Source organism: Astyanax mexicanus, chromosome 23 (genome assembly GCF_023375975.1).
Source record: "Astyanax mexicanus isolate ESR-SI-001 chromosome 23, AstMex3_surface, whole genome shotgun sequence".
NCBI classification, from domain to species: domain Eukaryota; kingdom Metazoa; phylum Chordata; class Actinopteri; order Characiformes; family Acestrorhamphidae; genus Astyanax; species Astyanax mexicanus.
This window is the reverse complement of record NC_064430.1, coordinates 10,888,383-10,903,193: the sequence shown is the minus strand read 5'-3', so window position 1 is coordinate 10,903,193 and position 14,811 is coordinate 10,888,383. Positions and strand designations below refer to the sequence as shown.

The 14,811-nt window shown below is 36.6% G+C and overlaps 1 long non-coding RNA gene across 1 annotated transcript; it reads left to right on the top strand.

Annotated features, from left to right (window-relative positions):
• Positions 1–7,864: 7,864 nt before the first annotated feature.
• LOC111191608 (uncharacterized) lies at positions 7,865–14,582 on the top strand. Its single transcript, XR_002649571.2, has 3 exons — positions 7,865–8,175; positions 9,062–9,184; positions 14,505–14,582. It is a non-coding gene; the product is annotated as an uncharacterized LOC111191608 (long non-coding RNA).
• The last annotated feature ends 229 nt before the right edge of the window (positions 14,583–14,811 follow it).

Genomic DNA, 14,811 nt, shown 5'->3' with positions numbered 1-14,811 from the left:
GCTGTTTGTGGGCAAGTAAAGGAGATTGCTATTGGAAAGTTTTATTAGAAAGTGTGCATGACATGTATCATCACCTTTATATAAACCATTTCATTTTTTCATCTGTTTTTCATAGAAATACAGTTTAACAGTTTAAAGGTACATATACAGCTCTGCAAAAATAAAAGACCACTTAAAATTAAGTTACTTTGATTTTACCAAATTGAAAACCTCTGGAATATATAATCAAGAGAAAGATTACTGCTGAACTGCTTGATTTTTTGCACCAGGAGTAAAGCAGCATAAAGTTATCCAAAAGCAGTGTGTAAGACTGGTGGAGGAGAACATGCTAAGAGGAATGAAAACTGTGATTAAAAACCAGGGTTATTGCACCAAATATTGATTTCTAAACCCCTAAAACTCTATGAATATGAACTTGTTTTCTTTGCATTATTAAAGGACTAAAAGCTCTGCATCTTTTTTGTTATTTCAGCCATTTCTCATTTTCTGCAAATAAATGCTCTAAATGACAATATTTATATTTGTTTATAGAATAAAACGACAATGTTCAATTTACTCAAATGTACCTTTAAATGGCAAAATCAGAGAAACTGATTCAGAAACTGAAGTGGTATTTTAATTTTTCCAGATCTGTATATATAGTATATGGTAAAGAGTATTTTGTTCCCTCCACATACAAACAGATGGGAGGCTGGTCTGGAATGAGTGGATATACTGTAACTGCACGATGGCATTGCAAAGATTGAACCGATTTGCCTATAAAGTTTTAGGCCTAGGCCTAGCACAAAGCTTTTCACACAGTCGGACAGACTGAGATTAGAGATTTGTGGGTAATTTCTTAGCTGTGTTGAAGCAGGGAAACACTATAATGTGTAGAGCAGTGTGTCAGGGTCAGTTTTGTGAAACAGTCCTCTAGCTAAAGGCTAAAGACTAAAGGCTAATGCAAACGTGTTATGTACACGGAGCGGGGGTTACAATTGTTAAGCCAGACCCTCGGTCAAAGACGTGACGTCACGTCACAACATCATGTGAATGAAACCTAAAGCTATCCAGAGAGACAATATTTTCGCTACTTTTTTCTGTAATTTCAATCAATATTTGGTGGAAAATCCCTGATTTTTAATCACAGTTGTCTTGTGTCTTGGCATGTTTTCTTCTCCACCAGTCTTACACACTGCTTTTGGGTGACCTAATGTCTTATACCCCTTGTGCAAAAATTCAAGCCTTTCAGCTTTGTTTGATTGCTTGGGACCATACATCTTTCTCTTGAAAAAAAAAATCTTCCTGTTTTTTTTAACAGAGTTTAGAAAACAGCAGATCGACATAGAGCAGAAGAGAACAATGCTTGTTTTTGGTAAGTGTTTTGGTGAAGATTCGCTGGCTCCTCTGCGTTTTTGAAGACATAGCGAACTGAGCAGTAATATTCTAATTGCATCCATCCCATTAAAAAATCTTGTTTTCCTTGATTATTTTGATGTTCGAATGGGAGCGCAGGGGCCATTCTCACTTATTTATTTATTCTGCAGTGCTGCTGATTCTCTCTCTCTCTCTCTCTCTCTCTCTCTTTCTTCATTGGCACAAAAGTTGAATTACTGCAGCCAGTGCACAAGCAGAACAGGTCCATTCATTAGTGTAACACTCCAGTGTCCCCTACAGATCGCAGCCGGTACTACAGCTCTTAACAATTCAAAGCATGTTTCCCAGTCTGGCTGCTGGATTTATGATTCCATTCCCTTTCTGTATGAAATTCCATTTAACTGTGTTGTTTGTCTCGGTGCTCTCGACATCAGTCACGTCAGCCTGAATACACCGCAGACATCTGTCTAGCTAAAATCATGTAACTGTAATAATCCCACTGCCAATTTTCTTTCTCAACTGGCAACCAAAGCATATCATAGTCGTAATATCTAATATATCACTGAACCCATACACTGAACAGCGCCTGCACCTAAAATACCCTGCTATACACAGTACACAAACACAGGCATGTGGTTTTACACTCAATCTCTCTCTCTCACACACACACACACAGACACAGACACAAAACAAACCAACGCATATAGTTCATTTTATCATACATGATACCATTGACATCATTAAATCAGATATCATTACGAAAGAAAAAAAAATAATCAATTCTAATTAATCCAAATCTGACAAACAAATCAGAAGCCTGAAATAGTACCCACTCTCTCATGTGATATGTTGTTGTTAGCTGTGTGTTCTGTCCTGTGGTGTTTCAGCAGTTTAAGGATATTAGCCCTCTTTAAGATATTAAGTTATTTAATTAAATATAGCTCAGTTTTAATATCCGCTAAATAATGAAGATTTTTACATCACTTTCTTTTTTAGTATTGTAAAAGAGAAGGTGCTCTCATTAGTGAACTACTTAACAAAAATTAAAAGCTACAGAATGTTGGGGTCACCTGACCCGATTCAAAAAAGGAATTGTTCAGATATGTACTCTCAAGATAGGTTTTTGGCATATTTTGAGATAATGTGGAATTTATTAAATTAAGATAACTCTTAATTAACTGTTTGAGTGAACTGAGTGAGTTGTTTTTCAATTAAATATGATAACGTTTGTGATGCTTGATATTTGAGTTGTGCAACCTTGAGGAATGAAACTAATTTTTCCTTTTGGCTCCCAGCACCATTTATTTGCATGATTAGCATTTCTTTCCTCTCAGTAGTGTGGGAAGCAAAATGGGTAAATTGAGTTAAGTTAGTTACGTAAAGTTGCAAATTTAGTTACCATATTTTTCAGACCATGAGGTGCACTTAAAGTCCTTTAAATAGACCAGAAAACTTACGTTCATTGATAGTGCGTCATATAATCTGGTGCACGGTACTTCCTTTCCTATTGGTCCTTGGCACTATCTGTTTGCAAACTGGGCATCTCCTTCTTTCACTGACACTGACCATCAATGTATAGTCATTCACCACTATCCCACTATCATAAATTTCATCATTTATATTTATCCATTCATCATGAAATTTGGGCTCAAATGTATGAACTGCTCTGATTTTAAATTGAATTCTTCCTGAACAAATTCTCTGTAACAGTGTAAGATGTGCTGATTTAATTCTATCCCAATGGTCTGTAGGGTTTGTTTGTGCAATAATACAACAACATCTTTGAGTAAAACTTTCTTCCTTATAATTTATTCTTACAACTCTCTCTTGTAATTATGTATTTGTATACTCCTTCTGTCATGGACACTCACCATTAATGTGTAATAATTTCCCCTTGGCTACCTTAAATTTTAGTGTGTGTATTTTTATAAATATTTATGTAAATGTATATATAGGTTTTTCAATGGAAAATAATGTTTATATATACTATTTGACTAGTTACGATACTAAAGCCTATTTTAGTAGGCTCTTTAAGAACCATATGCAGTATAGGCAAATAAACATTTATACATAGTAAGGTTTATTTGAGTTGCCATGAGTTCTCTATAGGAACCATTGCTTTTAGTTCAGTATAGATCCCTTAAAGATTTTTTTTAACTCAAACATGCACACACAAACACACTGGGCTGTCCTTCTCGGTATACCTCAGCAGCATCTTCACAGCATGAGCCAGTATCTTTTAATGCAGTACTATCAGTTATGGTTTAGTTATACAAATGAACACCGAACACAGCACAAACACTCAGAGGCTTAATAAGGCTTTTAGAAGGCAGATACGGGTCAATTAAGGGTTTGATTTAGCAGCAAACACACTCCCGCACAGAACAGAGAGAGAGAGATAAAAGCCAGAGATAAAAGAGTCCTTTACTCTGCAAGTGGGCTGCGGAGAACATTCAGCAGGACGAGGAGAGGAGGCAGAACATGGTCAGGAAAATATGTTTACTAAATTACATAGAGAGGGTGGGGTCTAGGGTTTTGCGGGAAAAAAGGCATTCATTAAAAAAGGGCAACTTTCATTTCTAGTATGGGTGTAGATGTGATCATTTTTGAATTGTCATTAAAATAGTATAAAACTAAATCAGAATATTTTTTGTTGGTAAAGAGATGTATAAAGAGGTTTTCTTTGTTCTTAATGACAAATTCTAAGAAAATCCTAAAAACACACGCAATATACACAAAATAATCACATATAGATAACATTATATAGCTACTTTACAAGTTCTACATCTAAACACAATTCCACACTGGCAACCCAAAGGTCTTGGGACAAGAACCAGTAAAGTGTCCCATGACTTGTGTCATGCCCTATGGGAGGTAAAGAATTCTGCACTAACCTGCATTGAATAAGAAAGGATTTCTGCCAGACTCTTTCGTCTTTTCAGACGGACAATTGTAGCCAGATGCTGCCGGTAATGATCCTAACCACCCACTGCACTGTGCTGTCCACTGTGCATGGTAATGCCTTCTATGATGTATTACCAGTACTCACATGATGAACTTTGAAAATGGAATGTCCCATCCATCTGTCAACTCAGAAGATATCACCTCACAACTTATACAAGTGTGGTCTGTCACTGACAGATAGACAGACAAGTTGCACACCAAGCAAGCACACACACTACAACACAAAGGAAATATTTTAAATCTAACTAAAAATTAGTCACACACGCAACGAAATATATGGAGTTCCCTTTGTAATAATAAAAAAAAAACTTTGAGAAAAGTAGATGCAGATTGGGAATCAGTGTAATTATTGTAATCAGTAATGGGGTATTTAATTTTAGACTGCATCCTAATTGCACACTACATACAATATTTTGTCCTCTACCTAATCACTACTCAACTTGACCTCTAATTAAGAATGTAGCTTTATAGTGCATTGTTTAATATTTAATTGAGTTTAATTGAATCATTGTGGTGGGTACTGAACAAGAAATGTAATGTGTTGTCAGCAGTTTAATAGCCCCCTCAGATGGAGCTCTTTTCTCATTCTCTCTTTCTCTCTCTCTCTCTCTCTCTCTCTCTCTCTCTCTCTCTCTCTCTCTCTCTCTGTCTCTCTCTGTGGATGGTTAAACATGCAAGTGACACTGATTAGGGTTTTTTTTTTACTGTGTGTGTCTGTGTGTATCATGTTTGGTATCTGGCTGTATTGTAGTACAGTGGAAGTTTTGTTGTAATATTAAAGCTGTACTCTACTACTGTGGCTGAACTGTGACTATATTCTGGCTGTATTGTGTGTTACTATTGTATTGTTTGGCTGTATATTGGTAGTACTGTGGCAGTATTATGGTTGAATTGGGAATTACTGTGGATACTGCTGAATTTTGTGGGTGTATCTTGAAAGTACTGTAACAGTACTGTGTCTTTATTATGGCTGCATTGAAGTAGTATTGTGCAGTAATGCTGTAGTAGTAGTATAGTGAATGTTTTGTGGTAGTGTTACTAATGTAGTTTGTGGTAGTATTATGGCAATACTGTCATATTGTGGAAATACTGTGGTAGTATGGTGTATGTTTTGTGACAGTAGTGTGACATTATTGCGCTTGTATGGTGGTAGTATTGATAGGCTGGGAATGCTGGAGCTAACATGTCTATGGAGCTAAAATATATGCCGTAATGATTGCTAAGTTCTAAAAAAATTATATAAAAGTATAGTAAAAAAATATATATATAAAAAATATATACCTTGGATGTTTTTTATGAGCAAGCTTAAGATGTACCCAGAGCTGCGTTTGGAAACTCAAGGGGCTAAAGGCAAAAAGCAAATACAGCAGAATTAGGTCACTTCGTCCAACTGTCTGTCACATTCACAGCTACTGCACAGCGGTGTGAAAATGACTTTCTCACAGATGGTCTTCCAAAATATATACATTAATATGATCATGTTTCACACCCAACCCAACTTACATGCCCAAGAGTCATTTGATTTTGAGTATCTGCCGATACTGAAGCCCGATACTTGGCAAATCAGTAAAAAAATATATAGATTTTTTATTTATTATTGAAATAGTATCAAGACCATTTTATCACAAAAATGTGTTTGTGTAAGTCTTATTTTTTACTAGCCTGCACTTTCTGAAGGATAATAATTGCTAAAAATATATATATTCATAGAAACAATATTCTTTTATTTTAAACATTTTTTAATTTACTGGAAACAAACAAAAACATTAAAATCCCAAAACTTACCTAATTAAGAAATTATCACAATATTAAAATCATGATTGTTGGGAGAGAGAAACATAATGTTTGAATGAAAGTAGTAGATGGCTCCATAAGTAGTTAGCTTGGATTACCTGGATTACCATCCGTGATAGCACACTCGGTAACAGACGATATAAATTACATGCCCATCTTTTTAACCTGATTCTGATGCTTTGAAAATTGCGTAATCTACCCCAATTTCCAATTACATGATCAGATCAGGGACAATGCTATTAAATACATTCCATATATAAATACATGTAATTAGTTTGCTTCTTTATTTTGGCACTTTTGGCCATTTTCTTAATTGATAATGTGCACTACAGTGTTATACAGCACTTCAGACATTTCATCTGAGCATACCTGTCAAGTTTTAGATTTAAAAATAAGGGATATTTTCCTCTGTCCGCTTAAAGCCGTCCCACCAGCCCAACGAAGGTTCAGTATCCCTTACATTTTAAAACAAGTTTACAAAAAATCTAAAATAACCACATGTGAACCACTTCTACTACACTTCTACACTACAATTAGATTATCAGAATCTGAAATGTTGTTGACATTCCTACATATGTCATTCTTTTAAAATTCTTTTTCAATTAAAAACCCTTTTCTAGATATTTAATAAAAAAGATTTCATGTATTTTTTGGCATAAATGCACTCTTTTATATGATATATATTTTATTTATTTAATGGATTTAAAATTAAACAAAGGGTGCACAAATTCTGCAAAATGACTTATGGTGACCTGAAAATAGTATCATGAGCTTTTACTAAAAGGACATGGACCAGATACAGTATATTCCATCAGTAAAAATTAGTCCTAAGAGGCCTACACAATTAATAATTTTTAATTAATACTTTTTTTTTTTTATCACTCCACCCCTGATCAGTTCAGTTAATTTCGGTCCTCTCCGCATTTCTAGTTAAGCTGAGTCACCAGCTGTAATTTTTTATTTTTTAAAAGGTTCAATCTGTGTGTTTTTATTCGGAGACGAGTATTTTTAAGCAGCTATCAGAAAAAATCATCACAGTTTCCATGATTAAACTACCGTTACCTTTCTTTTAGAAAAATCGCTGTATATCCAGATCTGTTTTAACATCAGCTGCTCCGACTAGCTGCCTGAACTCACAGCGACGGGGGGGGGGGCTTCCCCACACTGACCCTCCTTTGCCAGCTGATTGGCTGTTTCTCCTGAAAGGCGGGACTTTCTCCTTGAACTAGCTCCACGATTGGTTAAGAGACACAGAGCTGTCAGTGCCCTGTCTCCTCAATAATATATATTTTATATAATATAATACGGGAAATTTACGGGAAAATACTAATACGGGAGGACGGCGGGAAAGAGGAGTAAAATACGGTAGTTTCCCGGCCAAAACGGGAGACTTGACAGGTATGCATCTGAGACTGATTAACGTAAGGGTAATGTTTAGAGTTAGTTGGGGTGGGGTAACCTTAAAAAGTAAAATACATGTAATTAATTATACTAAAATTAATTATACTAAAAACTGGTGTAGTGTAAACCCGGGTCTCATGGGTAAAAGAAAGGCACTGATACAGTAGAATGACAGTGAACATAAATAAGTATAATTTTTTATTTATTCTAAAACAGCATAAAAATTAGTTCATAGACAAAAATAGTTCCAAATAGCTATTTCAAATGAAAAATAAAGTGTTAGTATAGAAACCCTAATACACTAAGCAGCAGCCAATCAAATTTCTCAGAGGGTCCAACGCGCAAAATAGCAGAATAGAGCAAAAATAGAGGCGGGAGCTGTATCTCTGTGAGCTAGAGCAGAGAATACTTCTGAGAAGAAAGTACTCCGTTTGTAATATTTAAAATATTAGGGAAATTCTAGGATTAAGCATGTCTAACAAGGGAAATATTCACTACAGAGCTGCCCAACGTTGCTAAACCTGCAAAGTAGAGGACATTTTTTTAACTGACATTCCTGGCTAGCTAACTAGCTAGATTTCGTGGTATCTGCAAAAGGAGGGAGAACTTTGCACCCAAACTGCACTTAAAACAGCATATGAGAACACCGGAATGGATTCAGTGAGTGTAAACACACTTGTAAATTATGTGTTCTGACCGAAATGTTCAAGTAAATAAAGGTATAAAATAGCGCTAATTAGCCTAGCGGCTAACGCTACTGACTGGACCTAAGCTAATTTCATTAAATGTAATGGGAACCTATGCTAAGCTAACTTTATTAAACGTAATGGAAACCTATGCTAAGCTAACGCCACTGAATGGAGCTTTAAGCTAACGTCATTATAAGTAATGGGAACCTATGCTTGGTTAACGGCTCTGAATGTAATGGGAGCCGAGGCTAAGATAACACCACTGAATGTAAAGCGAACCTATGCTAAGCTAACGCCACTGAATGTAAATGGAACCTATGCTAAGCTAACGCCACTGAATGTAACAGGAACCAATGCTAAGCTAACGCTACTGAATGTAAAGGGAACCTATGCTAAGCTAACGCCACTGAATGTAAATGGAACCTATGCTAAGCTAACGCCACTGAATGTAATGGGAACCTATGCTAAGTAAGAAAAAAAGAAAATCTGAATAAGCACAGTTTTTATAATACTAATAAATGTACTGCTTTTATAAGCTGTATATTGTTTGTGGCAGTATTGTGTTAGTATTGTAGCAGAATATTGTGACAGGTTTATGACTGTATTGTGGTAGTTCTGTGGCTATATTGTGGCTGTATTTTGCTATTTTTGTGGTAGTATTGTGGCAGTATGGTAACAGAATTCCGCCAGTATTGTGGCTTTATTGTAGCAGTAGTACTGTGGTAACTCTTGCACAGTATTACTGAAATACTGCTAAATTAAAGCCACATACTGCTTCTGAGAAACTCACAGAACAGATTTTCATGAAAAGTAGATCTGTTATATGCGTTTCTTAAACGCTGTTTTTGTGTAAACAGGTCAGTTTTTTGGCTGGAAATGATTGATCTCTTCACGAGCATTCTTCACATCGCTCAGCTGCACACAGCAGGTGCACTGCAGGGTGTCAGGATGGAGAGCCAAACCCATAACACACAACCCAGGTGAGCTCTGAGTATTTTTTCACTTACTCACAAATGCTTGATATTTTACTGAAACTGAACTTTGATATTGATAAAGAAGAAAATATATGTCATAAAAGAGTTTCTATTTATTTTTTGTAGTTTGAAAAGTGATTTTGATATCTGTTTATTGTTTTTTGTTGTTGTTGCTTATTAAAGATTGTTGGTTGTGTTCTGAATGTAGTATTGATAGTTTTGGATTAGATAATCTAAAGGATAATTTCAAGTAAAACTGATCCTGAACAAAAATACCTGTTATTACACAAGCTGAGGTTTCCTAAAATGGTTAGTAGTGCAATTTTTTCTTGGCTGATTTCAGAGAACCAGCATTTCTCTCCTCTCTGTAAATGTGCTGATGAGTGTAATTAAATAAGTGTCTTGTCTCTACATTTAGAATCTACAGAATAATACTGTGGTAGTATTGTGTCTGCATTGTTGTGGTATTGTGGTAGTACTGTGGTAGTACTATGGGTGTATGATGTTAGTTTTGGGCTATATTCTAGAGATGGGACGATCGATCGGCAGTGTATCGGTATCGGACGATTTTCAGTCAAAATACGGTATCGGCAAGCGGCCGATATTCCTCGGATTTTAGGTGATCTGATTCAGGAGTTTAGGGCTAAGCAGTAAAGCAGAGCTGTGTGTGGTTGGGCAGTGAAACTGCTCGATTACAAGAAGCTGCAGTTCCTCATCCAACCACTAGTCGGAGCTGCAGAAGCAGCACAAGACCCGCTCTCTTCACTCAGTCAGTGCTACAGCCCAGCCACGGGCTACAGAGGCAGCTCAGCCAGTCTGGAGCGTTTTTACACTTTTCTTAAAGTTTATCTGTGTAGGAAATAAAGGTTTTAACCCTACTAACCGGATAATACAGCTCTCTACAGTTCATCTTTCTGCCCAACCAGTGAGCTCACAAGCTAACAGCAGCAGCTTAAAGCAGCCGTCACGGAGTCACTGCTCGGATTACATTATAAACAGGTCAGTTAGCACGCTGCTAACCTCAGGATGTTTATAACTACGGAGTTTAGTGGACACGGCCGCCAGGTTAGACTGTTGAAGACTACTGAAGACTATTAAAGGCTATTGAAGGTTATTGAAAGGGTTATTGGGGCAGAAATCAGTACAGGCTGTTTAGATAAGTGATTCATGTCCTCGTCCCTCGCTGCGGTGAAACTGTGACTAGCGCTGTCACAGTGATGTTTATTAACATCATTAAAACAGATTTCGTTCTTTCCAACTATTTGTGAATTTAGTTAAAAGCTCTGTTTTATTGCTGTAACGTTACTTACTAAAATGATGGAGTTTAAATCAGGTCCGCGCTCTTAATTACAGTTTATGAGGGCAGGCAGAGTCAGGCTGGATTTTTTTTTTGCCCAATCTAAGCTCTAGCTGGAGCAATGGATTACTGTTGTTCTTATTAAAATGTTGTATTATTATCTATATATTAACAGTAAGTGAGATATTTTAAGTAGTAAGCTGACAGAACAGGCTGTGAGGCGGCTGATGTTGGGACACATTCCTGCGGTATTGACATTTAAATAAAAAAAAATTGGTGTCTTATAAATATTTACACGTTACTTATATCTCTCCTGAAAAGCTTTTATTTTGGTCAGTAACACTCTTTTGTTTATTTACTATCAGCATAAATTACCAGTGTTTGCTTAGGCGTGAATGTAATTAGGGGAATCTGTACCAGGTTTGCCTGGCACCTGTGTGGCTTTAATGTGGCATTTGACCCCGCCCAAGATCGGTATCGGCGATCGGCCGATCGAGGTAAAAGATGATCGGCGATTGGAATCGGCCCCAAAAACACTGATCGGTCCATCTCTACTATATTCTCGTAGTATTAATAGGCTAGGGAAGCTGGAACATACATGCTGGTTGCTAATTCTGTTAGTAACTATTCAACTATCTGAGTTCTATCTGAAGTAAAATATCCCACAATTATTGAATACACAAACAAAGCCTCTCACATTAAGATCTGATTTCAGAAAGTTTTATATCGAGCACCCTTTTGCCTCAAGTTGGGGTCTCCAGGTTTTTGCATAGTCTAGGCAGTTCCCTCCTCTTAGCTCTATTGCTAAACTACAGAAAGCAAACTTCAAACACAAAACCACATTTCTTGATGTTTGTGGTAATGGCGAAATTTGATCTTTGCAAAAAAGTTAAGCCTTAATATCCACACAGCTGACTGAATTTGTCGGATTTTTATGTTTTAAAAATGTTTTCTAGGTATCGTAAATATGGTTAGCAGTGCAGTTTCTCCTTGGCTGATTTCTAAGAAATAGCATGTCTTTCCTCTCTGTAAATGTGCTGATGAGCGTCATTAAATGAGTGTTATGTCTCTACATTTAGAAGCTACAGAATAGCCAATTTCATCTACCAATGTCATTTCACTCTCCACTGCCCATGAGTCAATTTCATTCTTTGGAACAATTACTCTGAATAGGCCTCTCTCTCTCTCTCTCTCTCTCTCTCTTTCTCTCTGTCTCTCTCTCTGTCTCATTCCAATCATAACACTTAAATCAGATCAGGCTAGGTATGCTACTGTATTTTCTTTCTCCCCTGAGACTCCATAGTCTCTATAACATTCCTACACCATGACGCCTCCCAGGCGGCTGCCCAGAGTTCTGTTTATATCTCTGCTCTTGTATTTGTCCTCTAATTTAAAGCCACTGTTAAATGTTCACCATGTTTTTCTTCTCCTTGGGAAAATAAACACCACACGAAGCCCTGGAATTAAAAAGAACAGAAAAAAGCAAGAATTCAGTTCAGCTGTGTTTATATTTACAGACATACTCTCAAACTGAAACCCTCACAGTGTCATTATGTTTTACCCGACAGTTAAAGATCCATATCATCACAGTGCTATTAAACCCTCTAAATAACTCTGTGTTGTTTATTGTTACACCGCCAGCTGCTCTTTACATCATGTGAAGATTTCCAGATGAATAGATCAATTGAAAGGCATGTGGTGTTATGAAATATATTTATAATATTTAGTCTGAAGCCCTTTTTCTTATTCTAAACATCCTGTAAGTAAGATCTCTACCTTTTTAGCATCGCTAATACAGGTCTTTGTAACCATCCACCACCCAGCTCCTTTCCTTTAACTCTGTTATCTGGGCTCAATGGAAACATCCATTTTTGTCTTCGTCACCTTCAGAGATATATTATACATGTAATAATGGTAGGGTTAAACTTAAGACCATTTATAACTACTGTTAACCTATTTTACTTCTATTTATATTATAAAACAAAACAATCAATTTAGCGATATTTGTTTTTAATCAGATTATCAAGTTATATAGTATAGCATGCACCACAGAAGTTCTTATCTCCACAGTGATATGTGAAAAGTGAGTGCCATAATTTATGGTAAATACAAGTTTTTATTTATTCTACTTTATTCTCGTAGAACTGTGAAGAATTAGAACATAACTAGATTAAGTAACATATTTTAATGGTTGATCATGTGCAGCTATTCTGAAAAATGTGATTTTCAATTAAAAGTGCACAATAAAGTAATAAAAAACTATTAGCTGTCATTTATGAATATTCAGATAACTAATATGTAAAGTAAGGATTAGAAGTCTAGGTTAGAAAAAATAGTCTTATAGTCTATCTTAAACGTGTAGTGTAGCCACAGTCCTCACTTTGTCACAGGTTTATTGACGCCTACATCCATCACCACTGAGTCAATCTGAGTCGATGGTTTGAGTATAATTACGTTCACACGTAAGTCTTAAAACTCTCGCGGTAAGGAACTCTAATGAGAAAAAATGATGAAAATAATATTGACCTAAACTCCACAAATATATGAAGCTAAATCATTTGTAGAAGCATCTGTAGAAACTAAGGACATTCATCATAAATTCACTCCCATCAAATGAGCCTCATAGTGTCTGTATGTTTGATTGTGTCCATTTCATTACTGGCTAAAAAGGTTCCCATTTCCTGCGCATTGTGTCGCTAGCGCAATATTTCTATTTGTACCGCCAGACAGCAATACAAATAGATGAAGCACACCAACATGACATGTTCTACTCTTCAATTACTTTGCTGGCCTGAACCACGTGGGTTAAAAGGCAACAAACCATAACTTTTCCTGACGTTTCCTTCCCCTCCGGTGACCGTTGATGGATTTTCCCTGACAAAGCATTCATTATCTCGCAGAACAGAGAGCACTAAAATCTCTCTCTCTCTCTCTCTCTCTCTCTCTCTCTCTCTCTTTCTCTCTCTCTCTCTCTCTCTCTCTCTCTCTCTCTCTCTTTCTTGCTCAGGCTCTCTCCTTCTCTGCCTCTCTCTCTCTGTATAGCTTCTGTCCAAATCAAGATGAACTCTAAACTCCAACCTCAAGAGTTACACATTTTTTACACTAACAACAAAGGCGGCATAATCCTGAAAATGCTGGAAAATCCCCTAGTACTGCTGCCATGACCTATAGCATTATTCTGTTGCCAGCAAAAGAACCAGTAATTGGAACTCACTGCTAAGTAGCAGCACTGTCAATTTATCTAGGTCAGTCTTTAGGGAAATGTCCCTCCGTATGAAAATATCTGGATCCTGTTCGTTTCAATTCCAGTTGGCATAAGATATTTCTGTTGCAATATAATGAAAACAACTAAATTTTATATTTAAATTAAGAGAAAAGTGATTGGAAATCTGGATTTTGATAGGTGCAAGGAGAACAGTACCTGTTTGAGTGTGGCAAGTGTAAAGTTTGGTGGAGGGGAGATTATGGTGTGGGGTTGTTTCTTTCGCTGTCTTTCATGCGCTCTCTCTCTCTGCCTTTCTCTCTCTCTATAGCTTCTGTCCAAATCAAGATGAACTCTAAACTCCCACCTCAAGAGTTACACATCTTTTACACTAACACTAGAGGCTTCATAATCCTGTAAATGCTGGAAAATCCCGTAGTACTGCTGTCATGACCTATAGCATTATTCTGTTGCCAGCAAAAGAACCAGTAATTGGAACTCACTGCTAAGTAGCAGCACTGTCAATTTATCTAGATCAGTATGTAGGGAAATGTTCCTCTGTATGAAAATATCTGGATCCTGTTAGTTTTAATTCCAGTTGGCATAAGACATGTCTGTTGCAATATAATGAAAACAGCTAAATTTTATATTTAAATTAAGAGAAAAGTGATTGAAAATCTGGATTTTGATAGGTGCAAGGAGAACATTACTTGTCTGAGTGTGGCAAGTGTAAAGTTTGGTAGAGGAGGGATTATGGTGTGGGGTTTGTTTTTCAGCAGTTGGGTTCCACCTCTTTCTCTGTCTGTCTGTCTGTCTTTCTCTAACAGCAATCGTGCATTATCCAGAAAAATCCCATAGTGCTGCAACCATGTCCTACAGCATTATTTTGTTGTCAGCAACAGAAAAAGGTAAGTTTCAGTAGCAGTGTCGATTTATCTAGGTGAGTCCGTAGGGAAATGTTCTTATATATATGAAAATATCTGGATCCTATTAGTTTCAATTCCAGTTGGCATGAGGCCTGTCTGCTGCAATATCTGGAAAACAACTTAAATTGAGGAAATGGTGATTGGTTCTGTCAAATCAAGCTGTTCAAATTAGAGCTCAGCACCTTAATGCCTGTCTGTCAGTTGTGGG